We start from the raw sequence: 12,104 nt of genomic DNA, 5'->3' as shown, positions 1-12,104 counted from the left end.
GAAAAGGTTTTCCAATTTTCAAGGAGTTTTCCAGGGTTCAAGGACTCTGTACAAACCCTGACCATTGTACTTCCTATGTCTTGAATTAACAGCTTTGTGTTGCATGACCTTGGATGACCTTGACCTTGGGTCAAGGTCACATGTATTTTGGTAGGAAAAATGTGTAAAGCAGTTCTTAGTGTAAAGGTCAAGGTCAAGCATGTGAGTCATATGGGCTTTGCCCTTCTTGTTATTCACTTCAGTGTTAACAAGGCTCATTGATGTTATCATAAATTTGAATTTTTAGAGTGTCTTTTTTTTCTTACAGTTACACTTCTCCCAGTTTATAGTACATCACTAACAACATGAATGTTTTTGTGTAGTGTTTAAAAAGATTTGCTTCATGATACATGTAATACAGACTTTTATTTTCTTCTTTTGATTTGCTTTATGTCAGGGCTTGGGTTGTCAGCTTGCCGGTGATGATTTTAAAATATTGTATGTAACGTCACTTTGTACGAATGTAGATAGCATTTGTGTTCAGCTTGTTGCTTACTGCTTCCAAATTTAGGAATTGGTGATTTATTTGTGTTACATACCGTCTGGTTCTAGCTCACTATACATGTTGAAAAGTCTTCATTCATAATGCTGTTTTCTTTGCAGAAAATTCAAAACTTAGTTGATTTGTTAATTCTTGTAATCGTTCTAGTTACAATGTTAAATTTAACAAACTGTTGTGAAGAATACATGTATTATTATTCTCAGTTGCATTGGGTTCCTGGAAATTCAAGGCATTTTATTTCCCCCCGCGGGTTAGGGGGACTCACATATTGGTTGGGACGAGAAAGAATTTACCCGATGCTCCCCAGCATGTCGTAAGAGGCGACTAACGGATTCTGTTTCTCCTTTTACCCTTGTTAAGTGTTTCTTGTATAGAATATAGTCAATTTTTGTAAAGATTTTAGTCAAGCAGTATGTAAGAAATGTGAAGTCCTTTGTACTGGAAACTTGCATTCTCCCAGTAAGGTCATATATTGTACTACATTGCAAGCCCCTGGAGCAAATATTTGATTAGTGCTTTTGTGAACAAGAAACAATTGACAAGTGGCTCTATCCCATCTTCCCCCTTTCCCCGTCGCGATATAACCTTCGTGGTTGAAAACGACGTTTAACACCAAATAAAGAAAGAAAGCCATTTTATTTGTCACAAGTATGTTTCATGAAACTCTGTGGTAGTTGCTGCAAACGGTAAAGCAGTGCTTCGGAAGAGGTGAAGTACACATTTCATGATTTGGTTTAAATCCCATATGCTGACAAAGAGTGGAACGTAATCAAGTGCAGAATAAATCATGTTCGAAAATACCGATGTCTCTGAGTTTGTATACATGTGCAAAATGTGCAAGAGTTGTATTTCTTGAAGTTGTGGGGCAAGCTCATGTGTGTGCCAGTGTATCACTGATGCAGGGGTACGTGGGACTTTTCCGCGAATACGTGGATTTCCGCGGACACATTGTACTTACGAATTCCGCTTGAATAATCTATTTTTCCGCGTCCCATTTCATCACAGTATCTATAACTTGTTGACTGAATGATATGGAGAGAAGTGAAGATGGAACAGAACACTGGAAGCTTGAGAGTTGAATTGTGCTGACTGAAAACTCCTGATAACTAATAGTCATTTTGAGCTTCAATGCATTGGATCATACTATTGCCAGTATTGGAGTAAGTATGCACGGTTACAATGTTACCATTGTCGTGTGAAAGTGTGTTTTTTGTTTCAAGTGGTTGGTTTTGTTTTTTTTGTTTTTTTTTGGGGTGGGGGGTGAGGAGAATGTATTTTTTACCTGATCCAAACGAGTTAAATTTTAGTCTCAGAATGCACAAGATTGCACAGATTTTAATAGAAAATTTTAAAAGTAAATTTTTATTTGATTAATATACTTACCCGAATCACATATATAGCGATGTTGACACAGTCTGAGATGCTAAGGTCTGAAAACGCTTACCCGTCGAACATTTTTAAAGGGAAGCAACCCCATCACCAAAAGAGCTAAAAATAGCCATGGTAATGAGCACATACTCTGTGAGTTACCTCCCATTGGTGTGTACTACGTCACTACCTCTATCACCAGGTGGCTACAATCATACGGCTTTAAAGGAACTAAACAAGTCGCGTAAGGCGAAATTACTACATTTAGTCAAGCTGTGGAACTCACAGAATGAAACTGAACGCACTGCATTTTTTTTACAATGACCGTAGTCCGCCACTTGTGCAAATCGGAGTGAAACTGATGAGCCTGTTTAGAGCGGTAGTGGTTTCTCTGTGCTGCATAGCACACTTTTCTGTGCATCTCTTCGTTTTAACTTTCTGAGCGTGTTTTTAATCCAAACATATCATATCTACTAGATGATTACCCGCTTCGCCGGGAAGAAGTAGAGCCGAATACCCGGCCGTCGCCGGGGACCCGGGTGTACGCCGGCATCCCCGGCGCACGAAGGAAGGGAGATCTAAAAATAGTAACGTGCAGTGACCTTCTAAATATAGTAACGTACAAACGGGAATATGGATTGACGCCACACGAAGGAAGGGAGATAAACGCAAAACATTGGAGAAGATAAGGAAGAGTTACTGGGAATGGTGAAATAAACAGAAAAACGATAATCGGTTCAGCGCCGCGCGCTGAGAGCACGTGTTGAAATATCTCATCGATCAGGTTGTGTCCGGGGTCTCTGTGAATCAATAAGCCCACCAAATTTGAAGCAGATCCATCGAGAACTTTGGCCGTGCATCGCGAAGACACAGACACACAGACACAAGTCGTATATATATATATAGATATGGTTTTGGAATCAGGAACCGACAAGGAATAAGATGAAATTGTTTTTAAATCGATTTCGGAAATTTAATTTTGATCATAATTTTTATATTTTTAATTTTCAGAGCTTGTTTTTAATCCAAATATAACATATGTATATGTTTTTGGAATCAGAAAATGATGAAGAATAAGATGAAATTGTTTTTGGATCGTTTAATAAAAAAATAATTTTAATTACAAGTTTCCGATGTTTAATGACCAAACTCACTCATTAGTTTTTAAGCCACCAAGCTGAAATGCAATACCAAACCCCGGCCTTCGTCGAAGATTGCTTTCCCAAAATTTCAATCAATTTAATTGAAAAATGAGGGTGTGACAGTGCCGCTTCAACTTTTACAAAAAGCCGGATATGACGTCATCAAAAGTATTTATCGAAAAAAAGAAAAAAAGTCTGGGGATATCATACCTAGGAACTCTCATGTCAAATTTCATAAAGATCGGTCTAGTAGTTTGGTCTGAATCGCTCTACACACACACGCACAGACACACACACACATACACACACACACACACACATACACCATGAGATCGTCTCGATTCCCCCTCTATGTTAAAACATTTAGTCAAAACTTGACTAAATGTAAAAACCATACGCGGGGCAGGTGGGAGGGCATACACTATGTGATTCGGGTAAGTATATTAATCAAATGAAAATTTACTTTTAAAATGTTCGATTAAATTACATATTCTTACTCCGAATCACATATAGCAGATAGCTTCAACAAGGTGGTGGGAAAGAAAAAAAAAAAAATTTCAAACTCACTTTCAAATCCTTGCCAGAAACTGGCCAGCTGCAATCAATGCAGGAAGTCCACGAGAGCCATCCTGACGGACAGCCGAGACGTCCCGAAGATAATAGTTTATAAAAACATCTTCAGAGCGCCAAAATGCTGGCGTCTCCATTTTGAATCTTATCTCTCTCAGGAAAGTGTTGAGATGGGATAAATCCAAAACAGGACGCCATGCTCCCAAAGCCTTGGGAACGGCGAAAAGACGCCCGTAAAACCCCAGGGAGCTGTGATCTAGGACCCTCTCCACTGCGCCCTTCTGTATCAGGGAGGCAATTTCCGCCTGAAGAACGGACCTTGCTTCCTGTGAGAAGGGGGGCTTGAAGATCCGACCGGGAAAGAGGTGCCTTTTCCTCCTGCCAGAGCAGTCGGAAGCCAGACCTCACCACTCCCACAATCCATTGGCCAGACCTGTTTACCCCCATAAGTGTTTTGGAGTAATGCTCAGCCCCAAAAATAGTAATCCTGGCACAAAAATAGTAATCATCCAGCATTCGTCGCCAATTACAACGCACATGACAACTGTGTCTGCGAAACGCAATCATGCACATATATCCATCATTCACGAACAAAACACATCAGTCAGTTTTTGTAGTCATCATAATTTCAAAGAAGATCACATCAAAAGCACATGCATCACTGATTCTTTTTCTTTTGCTCGTAGTAGGCCTTTTTCAGTGTGTCAAGCGCTTCTCTACTGTACTTGCGCTTGCCGAATGAGTGAGGGCGAGACTTCACCACTAGAATAAGGCTCTCCAGCGTCTCATCAGACAGACATGATCTCAGGTCAGTCCTGTGCTTTTTCACCCCATTTTGCCATTGAAAAAAACAATGCCAAACATGTGAATTGATAAAAAAAAAAAAAAAATTATTTATGAAAATCGTAGTCTTGACACGGATAGCGGAATGGCGTATTTTTTGCAGAAAATCGTAATAAATTACGCCAAAATCGTAAGGGTGAACAGGTCTGATTGGCTGTCTACAGAGACCATCCAATGCGAAAGTGCCCGGGAGGGGCCTCCCGCCATCACCAAGGTGGAGGGTGGAAGGGGGGTGAGATCGGGAGCACTTCATTGGGGGTGGGGCTTGCTGCTAGAGCCACCCCGCCCCCTTCGCGAAGCAGTTCTTTTCTTCGAACCATGAGAAACCTGCTGAGCTGGCCGTTTGGATGCAGGTTTGGGATGAGTAGAGGACTGAGCCTGCTTTTGCTGAGTAGGCTTGCTCTGTTTGATTCCCTGCAGAGTAAAGTCAGAGAACTGTTGGTCCTTATTTGACTGGATCTCCTTGTGTCGAGCGTCAAGCGCCATATGACCAAAGAGAGACCCCTCTGCGACCGGAGACACTCTCAACGTGTCTCTGGTAACCTGATCCTTAAACTGCGAGTGCGAGAGGAACAAATCCCTCCTGCACACAACTGCGTGAGTATAGTGCAGGGAGGATAGTCGCATCTGCTCTTCATTCACCCTAGCCAGGGCTGCAAGAAGAGTAGAGACATCATTGGCATTCTGATCCTCACTGAATGTGAACGGATCAAGACTCTCGGTCAGCGACCGTGAAAGCACCCTGATGATCGTCTCAGAAATGGATACTAGTTCCAGGAGCTGACGTCCTATCTCCTCTGACGCGAGAAGGGTGTGTTCTGTTAGCGTCACACCCGAATCACGCTTCAATGGTTTGGCCAACAGAGGAAGCAATTCCTGCGACACCTGTAAAGTTGTGCGCGGAAGAGCGAAGGACGAAAGCAAGTTCCGGCCGGGTCTGTTCAAGTTGAGCTTGCCCCGAAGGAACAAAGGTAGAGGCTTGAGACTCCGAAGCCAGCCAAGGCTGAGCCTGTTCCGGAACTGGCCCAAGAGGAACCAGAAGAGGAACAGGGACAGAGGGAATACCACTTCCAGATTGTGATGGCTTAGCCAAAACATGTGCAAGGTGGTAAGCCACCGAAGGAGACTCTTCGAACCGGAAGCAGGAATCATCCTCCTTCGCGGGACGAAAGTCAGACATAGCTGAAGGGGCAACCGAACCGGAAGCCGACAAAGCTGATGCACCCTCCGGAAAATAACGGGATGTCACCTCCGCCGCAGCTTCAAGTACTGCCTTGAGCCTAGACGGGAATCCCGACCGTGTCTCCTCACTAGCAACAGACTGAACGTCAGAGTATTCGAGCGAAGGACACTGACCGAAGTCACAGTCGCCGGTGGCGGAAGGGTGTGCGGGATAACCGGAAACCCGTGTACCCGGAAATCCTCTTGACTAATTCCTTGACTGACATGAGAGAAAGGGTAAGTCGAGTGACCATCCGAAGCCACCGGAATTGGATAGGCGGAAGTCACCCCACCCACAGGGTGAAGCAACGACTGCCCCGGCCGAGGCACTGCATACCGGCTGCTGTTGTTCACTCACCGGCATCCGTCCGGAAGTGCCAGGAAGAGGAACAGCGTATCCGTCCGAAGCCGGAAATGCAACCGACGAAGCCGCACAATGCGGAAACGAGGGCTGCGTAGACTGAGGCAGGAAGCCATAAAGCCCGGAGGCCAGTCTCCGGTCAACCCCAGCACCGACCTCGGAGTGAACGTGTGGTGGGGGACCTATGCTTCCGGTGGGAACCGGAAGCGCAGCAGGCGAGAACGGCTGCCGCCCTTGTTCTGAAACGCCCGAGGAGAACATCGGGGGAGACAGAACAGAAGAATGCAAGTTGTGAAAGTGCCCCAGAGAACTGTCTCCCAAAAAGGAGTGTCCGGTCGCCTCACGAGGGCTGTTGGACCAGTTCAACTTACCGGCAGTGCCGCCCTCGGTGGCAGAAACCGAAAAGACAGGAAACTGCTCCCTGGAACCGGAAGCCGAAGGCGTCGACAAAGAAGCCAAGGACCGCACATCCCCCACGGACGGAGGAAGCATGACGCTGGTGGATGGCGTGGAACGCTGCATCTCCTCTTTAACCATGCTACGAATCTCTGGAACCAAAGATTTAAGAAGAGAAGACACCAGAGCACCCTGCTCCGATGCCAACACAGAGGGAGAGGCAGAAACAAAAGAAGTGTCCAGCTGAGAGCCAGACGCAAGTGCGCTAGGAACAGAAATAGACACAGTCATAAGCGTGTTGCGAGCTTCATCAGAAACAACAACTATCACTGGTGGTTTGAAAGAAGAAGACGACTTAGGCTTAACTTTGCCCTTAACGTCGGCTTTACCCCGCTTTTTTATCCGAGTCAGTCATGCTGACCAACAACAAAAATGGCGTCAAACCACACAAACTACTGAAAAACACAAGTCCAAAATGGACAGAAATTCAGCAACTACAAGGCAAAAATTCCTGTCAATAAAACGACAAAAGGAACGAGCTCACCAACTACAGAAGCCAGCAAGCAAAGTAGACGGGTAACGTGGCCGGCAGGTGTCAACCAACACAAGTCAGCCACGGGAGCGCCAAAATCAGACAACCTTCTCTCAAGAGGCTGAAAAAGTCGTATGATTGTAGCCACGTGGTGATAGAGGTAGTGACGTAGTACACACCAATGGGAGATAACTCACAGAGTATGTGCTCATTACCATGGCTATTTTTAGCTCTTTTGGTGATGGGGTTGCTTCCCTTTAAAAATGTTCGACGGGTAAGCGTTTTCAGACCTTAGCATCTCAGAATGTGTCAATGCTATATGTGATTCGGAGTAAGAATATGTAATTTAATGCACCATTTAAAAAAATTTCGGGCCCGAACCCCCGGAGAAAAAAAGGATTTCCTCTTTTTTCATCACAAGAGAGTCCCACCCCTGCTGATGGCAAACGACCATGGCCGAAATCACAGTAAATAATGTCCTACCATCTTCATGTTACTGCAATAAAGCATAAACGATGTTCACAAATAATTTTGTATGTGTTGTGGAAGAGCCGCTTTCCCTTACTCTTGCATAGCAACACTGTGGCAAGCTACACGTGACATTGTAGGCCATTCACTATAGCCAACGGCGTTACTCTGCACACGGCGGAGATCTGTGCAAGTGAAATCATGCGAGCAACTGACAGTGAGGATTATAGCTCTGTTCTGTGCTTTCTGCACTGTGCTAAATATAACGCTCTTTTCATTCAAAAAGTACACACATCGGAGCTGAAACCAAAATCTGCTCGTGTTAAGTCAAAACGGTTTTATTCCAGTTTAAATACAACTTTTATCAATCACTACAATCGTCAATGTCATAATACTTGATAAAATGCAATGGGAAGACATCATATTTTCAGATGACATTATTATATTGTGTAGTACTGAGACATGGATGTATGTGTCACAGTGGAAAGTGGAATCCAGAGGAATCTGAGATTCCCCTAGGGGAAAGTAGAATTCCAGTTTCCCCTAGAGGAAACTGGAATTCTACTTTCCTCTGGATTATTGCCAGATGAAACTGGAATTCCAGTTTCCTCTAGGGGAAACTGGAATTCAATCTCTAGGGGAAAGTAGAATTCTACTTTGCCCTAGTGGAAACTGGAATCAGACTTGAACAGTCACAGTGGAAAGTGGAATCCAGAGGAGAATCCTTTGCCCTAGTGGAAACTGGAGTCAGACTTGAAAATTGCTTAATTTTGTGCCAGATTTTACTGGACTTAGAACTTGTTTTATTACAACAAAAGGTATTGAGTGAATGTCAAATTATTTACCAGTTTTCCAGGTGTATTGTAATTGCCACGACTTAAGATCACGAATTCGTGAATACAACTCCATTAAGCTGTACTGGAGCAATAAAGTGCTCCTTGGTGAGAACAAATTGTGAGCACTGGTTCACACAAAAGGGGAAGTTGCTGCCACAGATCTCAGTTTGACAGCCAAGAGAGAAGCAGAGGACAGTATGGAGATTAACGGTGACAGTGGTGACCAGCAACAATAAGCAAACTTCTACCAGCAATTGGATGCGCACATACAAAAACTGAATATGAACAATAGAGAGACTTTTTGCCTGCCCCAAAACAAATATAACAAAGTTCTGCGGGTGCTCAGTTTGGACGAGAAGGAGGCATGTCCAGAGGGTCCAAAATTCAAACATTGGGCCAAAAAGCTGTACAAGCTCGGGATGGTCGGCTCGCAGAATATAATATTTTGCAAGAAGTCGGGTTGTCCGGTTGTCGCACGTGAGGAGATTTTCCAAACAATCTCCACATGCCACACTAACGTTGGCCATTCTGGCCAAGACAAGACCTGGGCAGAAGTCAAAAGCAACTACGCCGGAATCAAATGGGATGTAATTGACATTTTCCTCAAGACCTGCACTAGTTGCTGCCAAAGGCAAGCAGTGAAGAGTCTACCATCAGGCAAGGCGATGATCAACCTGTCGTTCCTTCTTCGAGTTCAGATCGACATAATTGACTTTAGAAGCCGACCAGACAATGAGTACAAGTGGATTCTGCACGCCCGAGATTGCTTCTCCAAGTACAGCTGGGCATACGCCTTGAAGTCTAAGAGGGCTGCTGAGGTTGCAAGTCATCTCTTCGACCAGTTCTGCAGTTTTGGACCTCCGAGAATTCTCCAGAGCGATAATGGGAGGTAAGTAGGCCTACTGTTTCATGTATTGTCATCCAGTGCACCTAAGCCTACCTTCAATGTTTTCTGAATAAAGGGATTTTGATAAGGCCTAAAAAAAAAGGTTTGTCTAGGTTAACCCGACGGTGTGTATGCAGGGGCGGATCAGTTGCTTTGTAAGGGAGGGTGCACGCCCAAATTTGCTAGGGGGTCCGGGGGCATGCCCCCCCGGAAATTTTTTTGGCCCAAAGAAGCAAAATGGTGCCATCTGGTGCCATTTGAACTTAGAAATGGTCATAGAATCAGCTTTCCATTTTTTTCGGGGGGGGGACGTGCCCCCGGTGCCCCCCTCGTCCGCCCCTGGTGTGTGTGTGTGTGTGTGTGTGTGTGTGTGTGTGTGTGTGTGTGTGTGTGTGTAAGTAAGGGGGGTTGGGGAAACGGTGGAGGTTCAAATCTAAAGAAAATAAAAGTTATATGCTTTAAAACAGCTTTGCAACTGCAATGGGCGAGGTAATTGCTGATCTATTGATTTATCTTTGCAGAGAATTTACTGCTGGGGTGATTCAGAAAGTCTGCAACATGTGGCCCAGTACTGTGATGATCCACGGTCGCGCCCGTCACCCGCAGACACAAGGTATGTAGTTAATTTTCATGTTTGTACGTCTGGCCTATTGATAGGCAGTTATTCTGACCACAGCTTGTTGGACGTAAGGAATGATGATAATGGAAGGGATGATGCTGATGAATGAATTGCTGCAAACGATCTTGTTGTTGTTGCTACTGATGATGATGGTGTGGAGAAGGATGATGATGATGATGTTGATGATGATGATGACGATGATGATGATGATGATGCTGATGACGCTAGTGCCTAAATGAACAATGTCTTTGTTCTGCAGTTTTAATGTATTATCACTGATACAAGCATTGTTTCAAATACAGGGAGCTTGAATTATCTCTCTTGACTTAGAGGAGGAGGATTGTGATGATGATATTGATTGTTGATGAAGATGTTACTCTCCGCTGCTGCTGCTCCTTTATGCGGTTTCTGATTACAGTAATTTCATAGTAATCATAATGGTGGTGGAAATTCAAAATTGTATGTATTTATGTACTATGTTGTTTGTTTGCAGGCTGTGTCGAGCGTGGGAATGGCGACCTTCAATTGAAACTTGGAAAGTGGATGGACGAGTATGGAACAGATTGGAGTAGGGGGTTGAAGTTTGTCGTGCACGCCATAAACACTTCTGTGTCCTCTACAACTGGGACGACCCCATTCGAGCTCGTCTTCGGCCAGAAACCCCGAGCAGATCAAGCCTTATGGGAGCAGCTAGCAGCTCAGGGTGTTGTTCATGAAGATGATCTGCCTGAAGACATCCGTGAACAGCTGCTGGAACCATCTCTGAGTCTGTCTGCAGTTGGTGAAGCCGAAGGTGGGTCTGAAGGTAGCCAGGTTGATGTTGTCGTGCAGTCTGGCGAAGATGGCGACGCTTCTGGCAGCCACAATCTCGAGCATGAAAGTTACAGCGATGCAGTTTTACAGTGTGAAAGTCAGGGAGGTACAGGCTTTGAGAGTCATGGTGAAAGTGGTAACCAGAGTCAAAGTAGTGAGGTATCACAGTTGGAGAGTCTTGCGGGTGAACTTTCCATGTCTGGGAGTCAGAGTGACGGGTTTTCCCAGCCTGGGAGTCAGAATGACGTGTTTTCGCAGCCTGGGAGTCAGAGTGACGGGTTTTCACAGCCTGGGAGTCAGAATGATGGGTTTTCACGGTCTGGGAGTCAGACTGATGGGTTTTTGCAGTCCGAGAGCGGCAGCCACAGTGGTGTGAGTTTGGAGCTGGAGAGTCAGAATGGGGCGGTTCCACAGCCTGGCAGTCATGACAGCGGTGCAGTTCATGCTGTTTCAGTCAACAATGATTCAACTGAGAACAGAAAGCGTGGAAGACAGTATCTCCTCTTGAGTGAAAACCACATTGTCGGTGCAGGAACAGAACACACGAACATTCCCTCAGTTAATGGTATGAAAGTAAATCCACGTGAGCATGCCGTGATGTCTGTTGATCAAGTGTTTGACCCTGCATGTGTGCCCACAGAGGGAAATCCCATGCAAGAGCCATTAGAGGTTGGACAGTTTGTTCTTTGGAGACGCAGTGCGGTGGTTGAAAATGAGGCCAGTGCAGTTCACAGAGACAAGCGGTTGGCTGCAAGAAGAAACTTCCTGACGGCTGCCAGGCGCCAAGAATCTCGGTACCAAAAGAAACTAAAAGATGTGACGAAGTCGTTTTCAGAGGGCAACACAGTGGGAGTTAAAATCCACAGTGCCGATAGAACCAACACAGATGTTAGGCTGCTCACTTGTAAAGTGCTCGAGTCCAAAACAGTGGGTGGTTGTGAGATGTACAAAGTGTACTGTCCTGCTGGTATTGTGAAAAATTGATTGCGTGGTGAGGAACTGGTTGACATGAACAGTGTGGTGTTTCCCCCTTTGAATGCAGTAGATCCTGCCAGACTGTCAGAGGTGACCTTGATTCACGCATCACGCGCATCCACCAGATGGCAAAATCAGGCCGTCGCGAGAACGGTATGTTCTTGCAAAGGCAGCTGCAAAACAAAGAAGTGCTGCTGCAAAGATGCAGGAATTCCCTGCAGCACCAAGTGCCATCCTCGCCCTGACAAAACAAACTGTCAAAATACAGACAAGTAAGAAACGAACCCTCAAGACTGACAGAACTGGAACAGTTGTTAGACCATTTCGTGTAATTAAAGATGTGAGTGTGTGTGCAATAAATTATGAATGAACGTTAAATTGGCATGGTTAACTCTTCCATCACAACAAAAAATAGTAACGACATCTGTCCACAACACTCTTCAATTCAGCATTGTCGAGTCCACTACATACACAAGGCAAAAACATATGTTTTGGGTAAAATGATGAGAAAAAAACTGAGTCGGTCAGCAGGA

The sequence above is a fragment of the Littorina saxatilis genome, linkage group LG6 (genome assembly GCF_037325665.1).
Source record: "Littorina saxatilis isolate snail1 linkage group LG6, US_GU_Lsax_2.0, whole genome shotgun sequence".
Classification (NCBI taxonomy): domain Eukaryota; kingdom Metazoa; phylum Mollusca; class Gastropoda; order Littorinimorpha; family Littorinidae; genus Littorina; species Littorina saxatilis.
The sequence above is the reverse complement of the archived record's forward strand: the minus strand, read 5'-3'. Positions refer to the sequence as shown.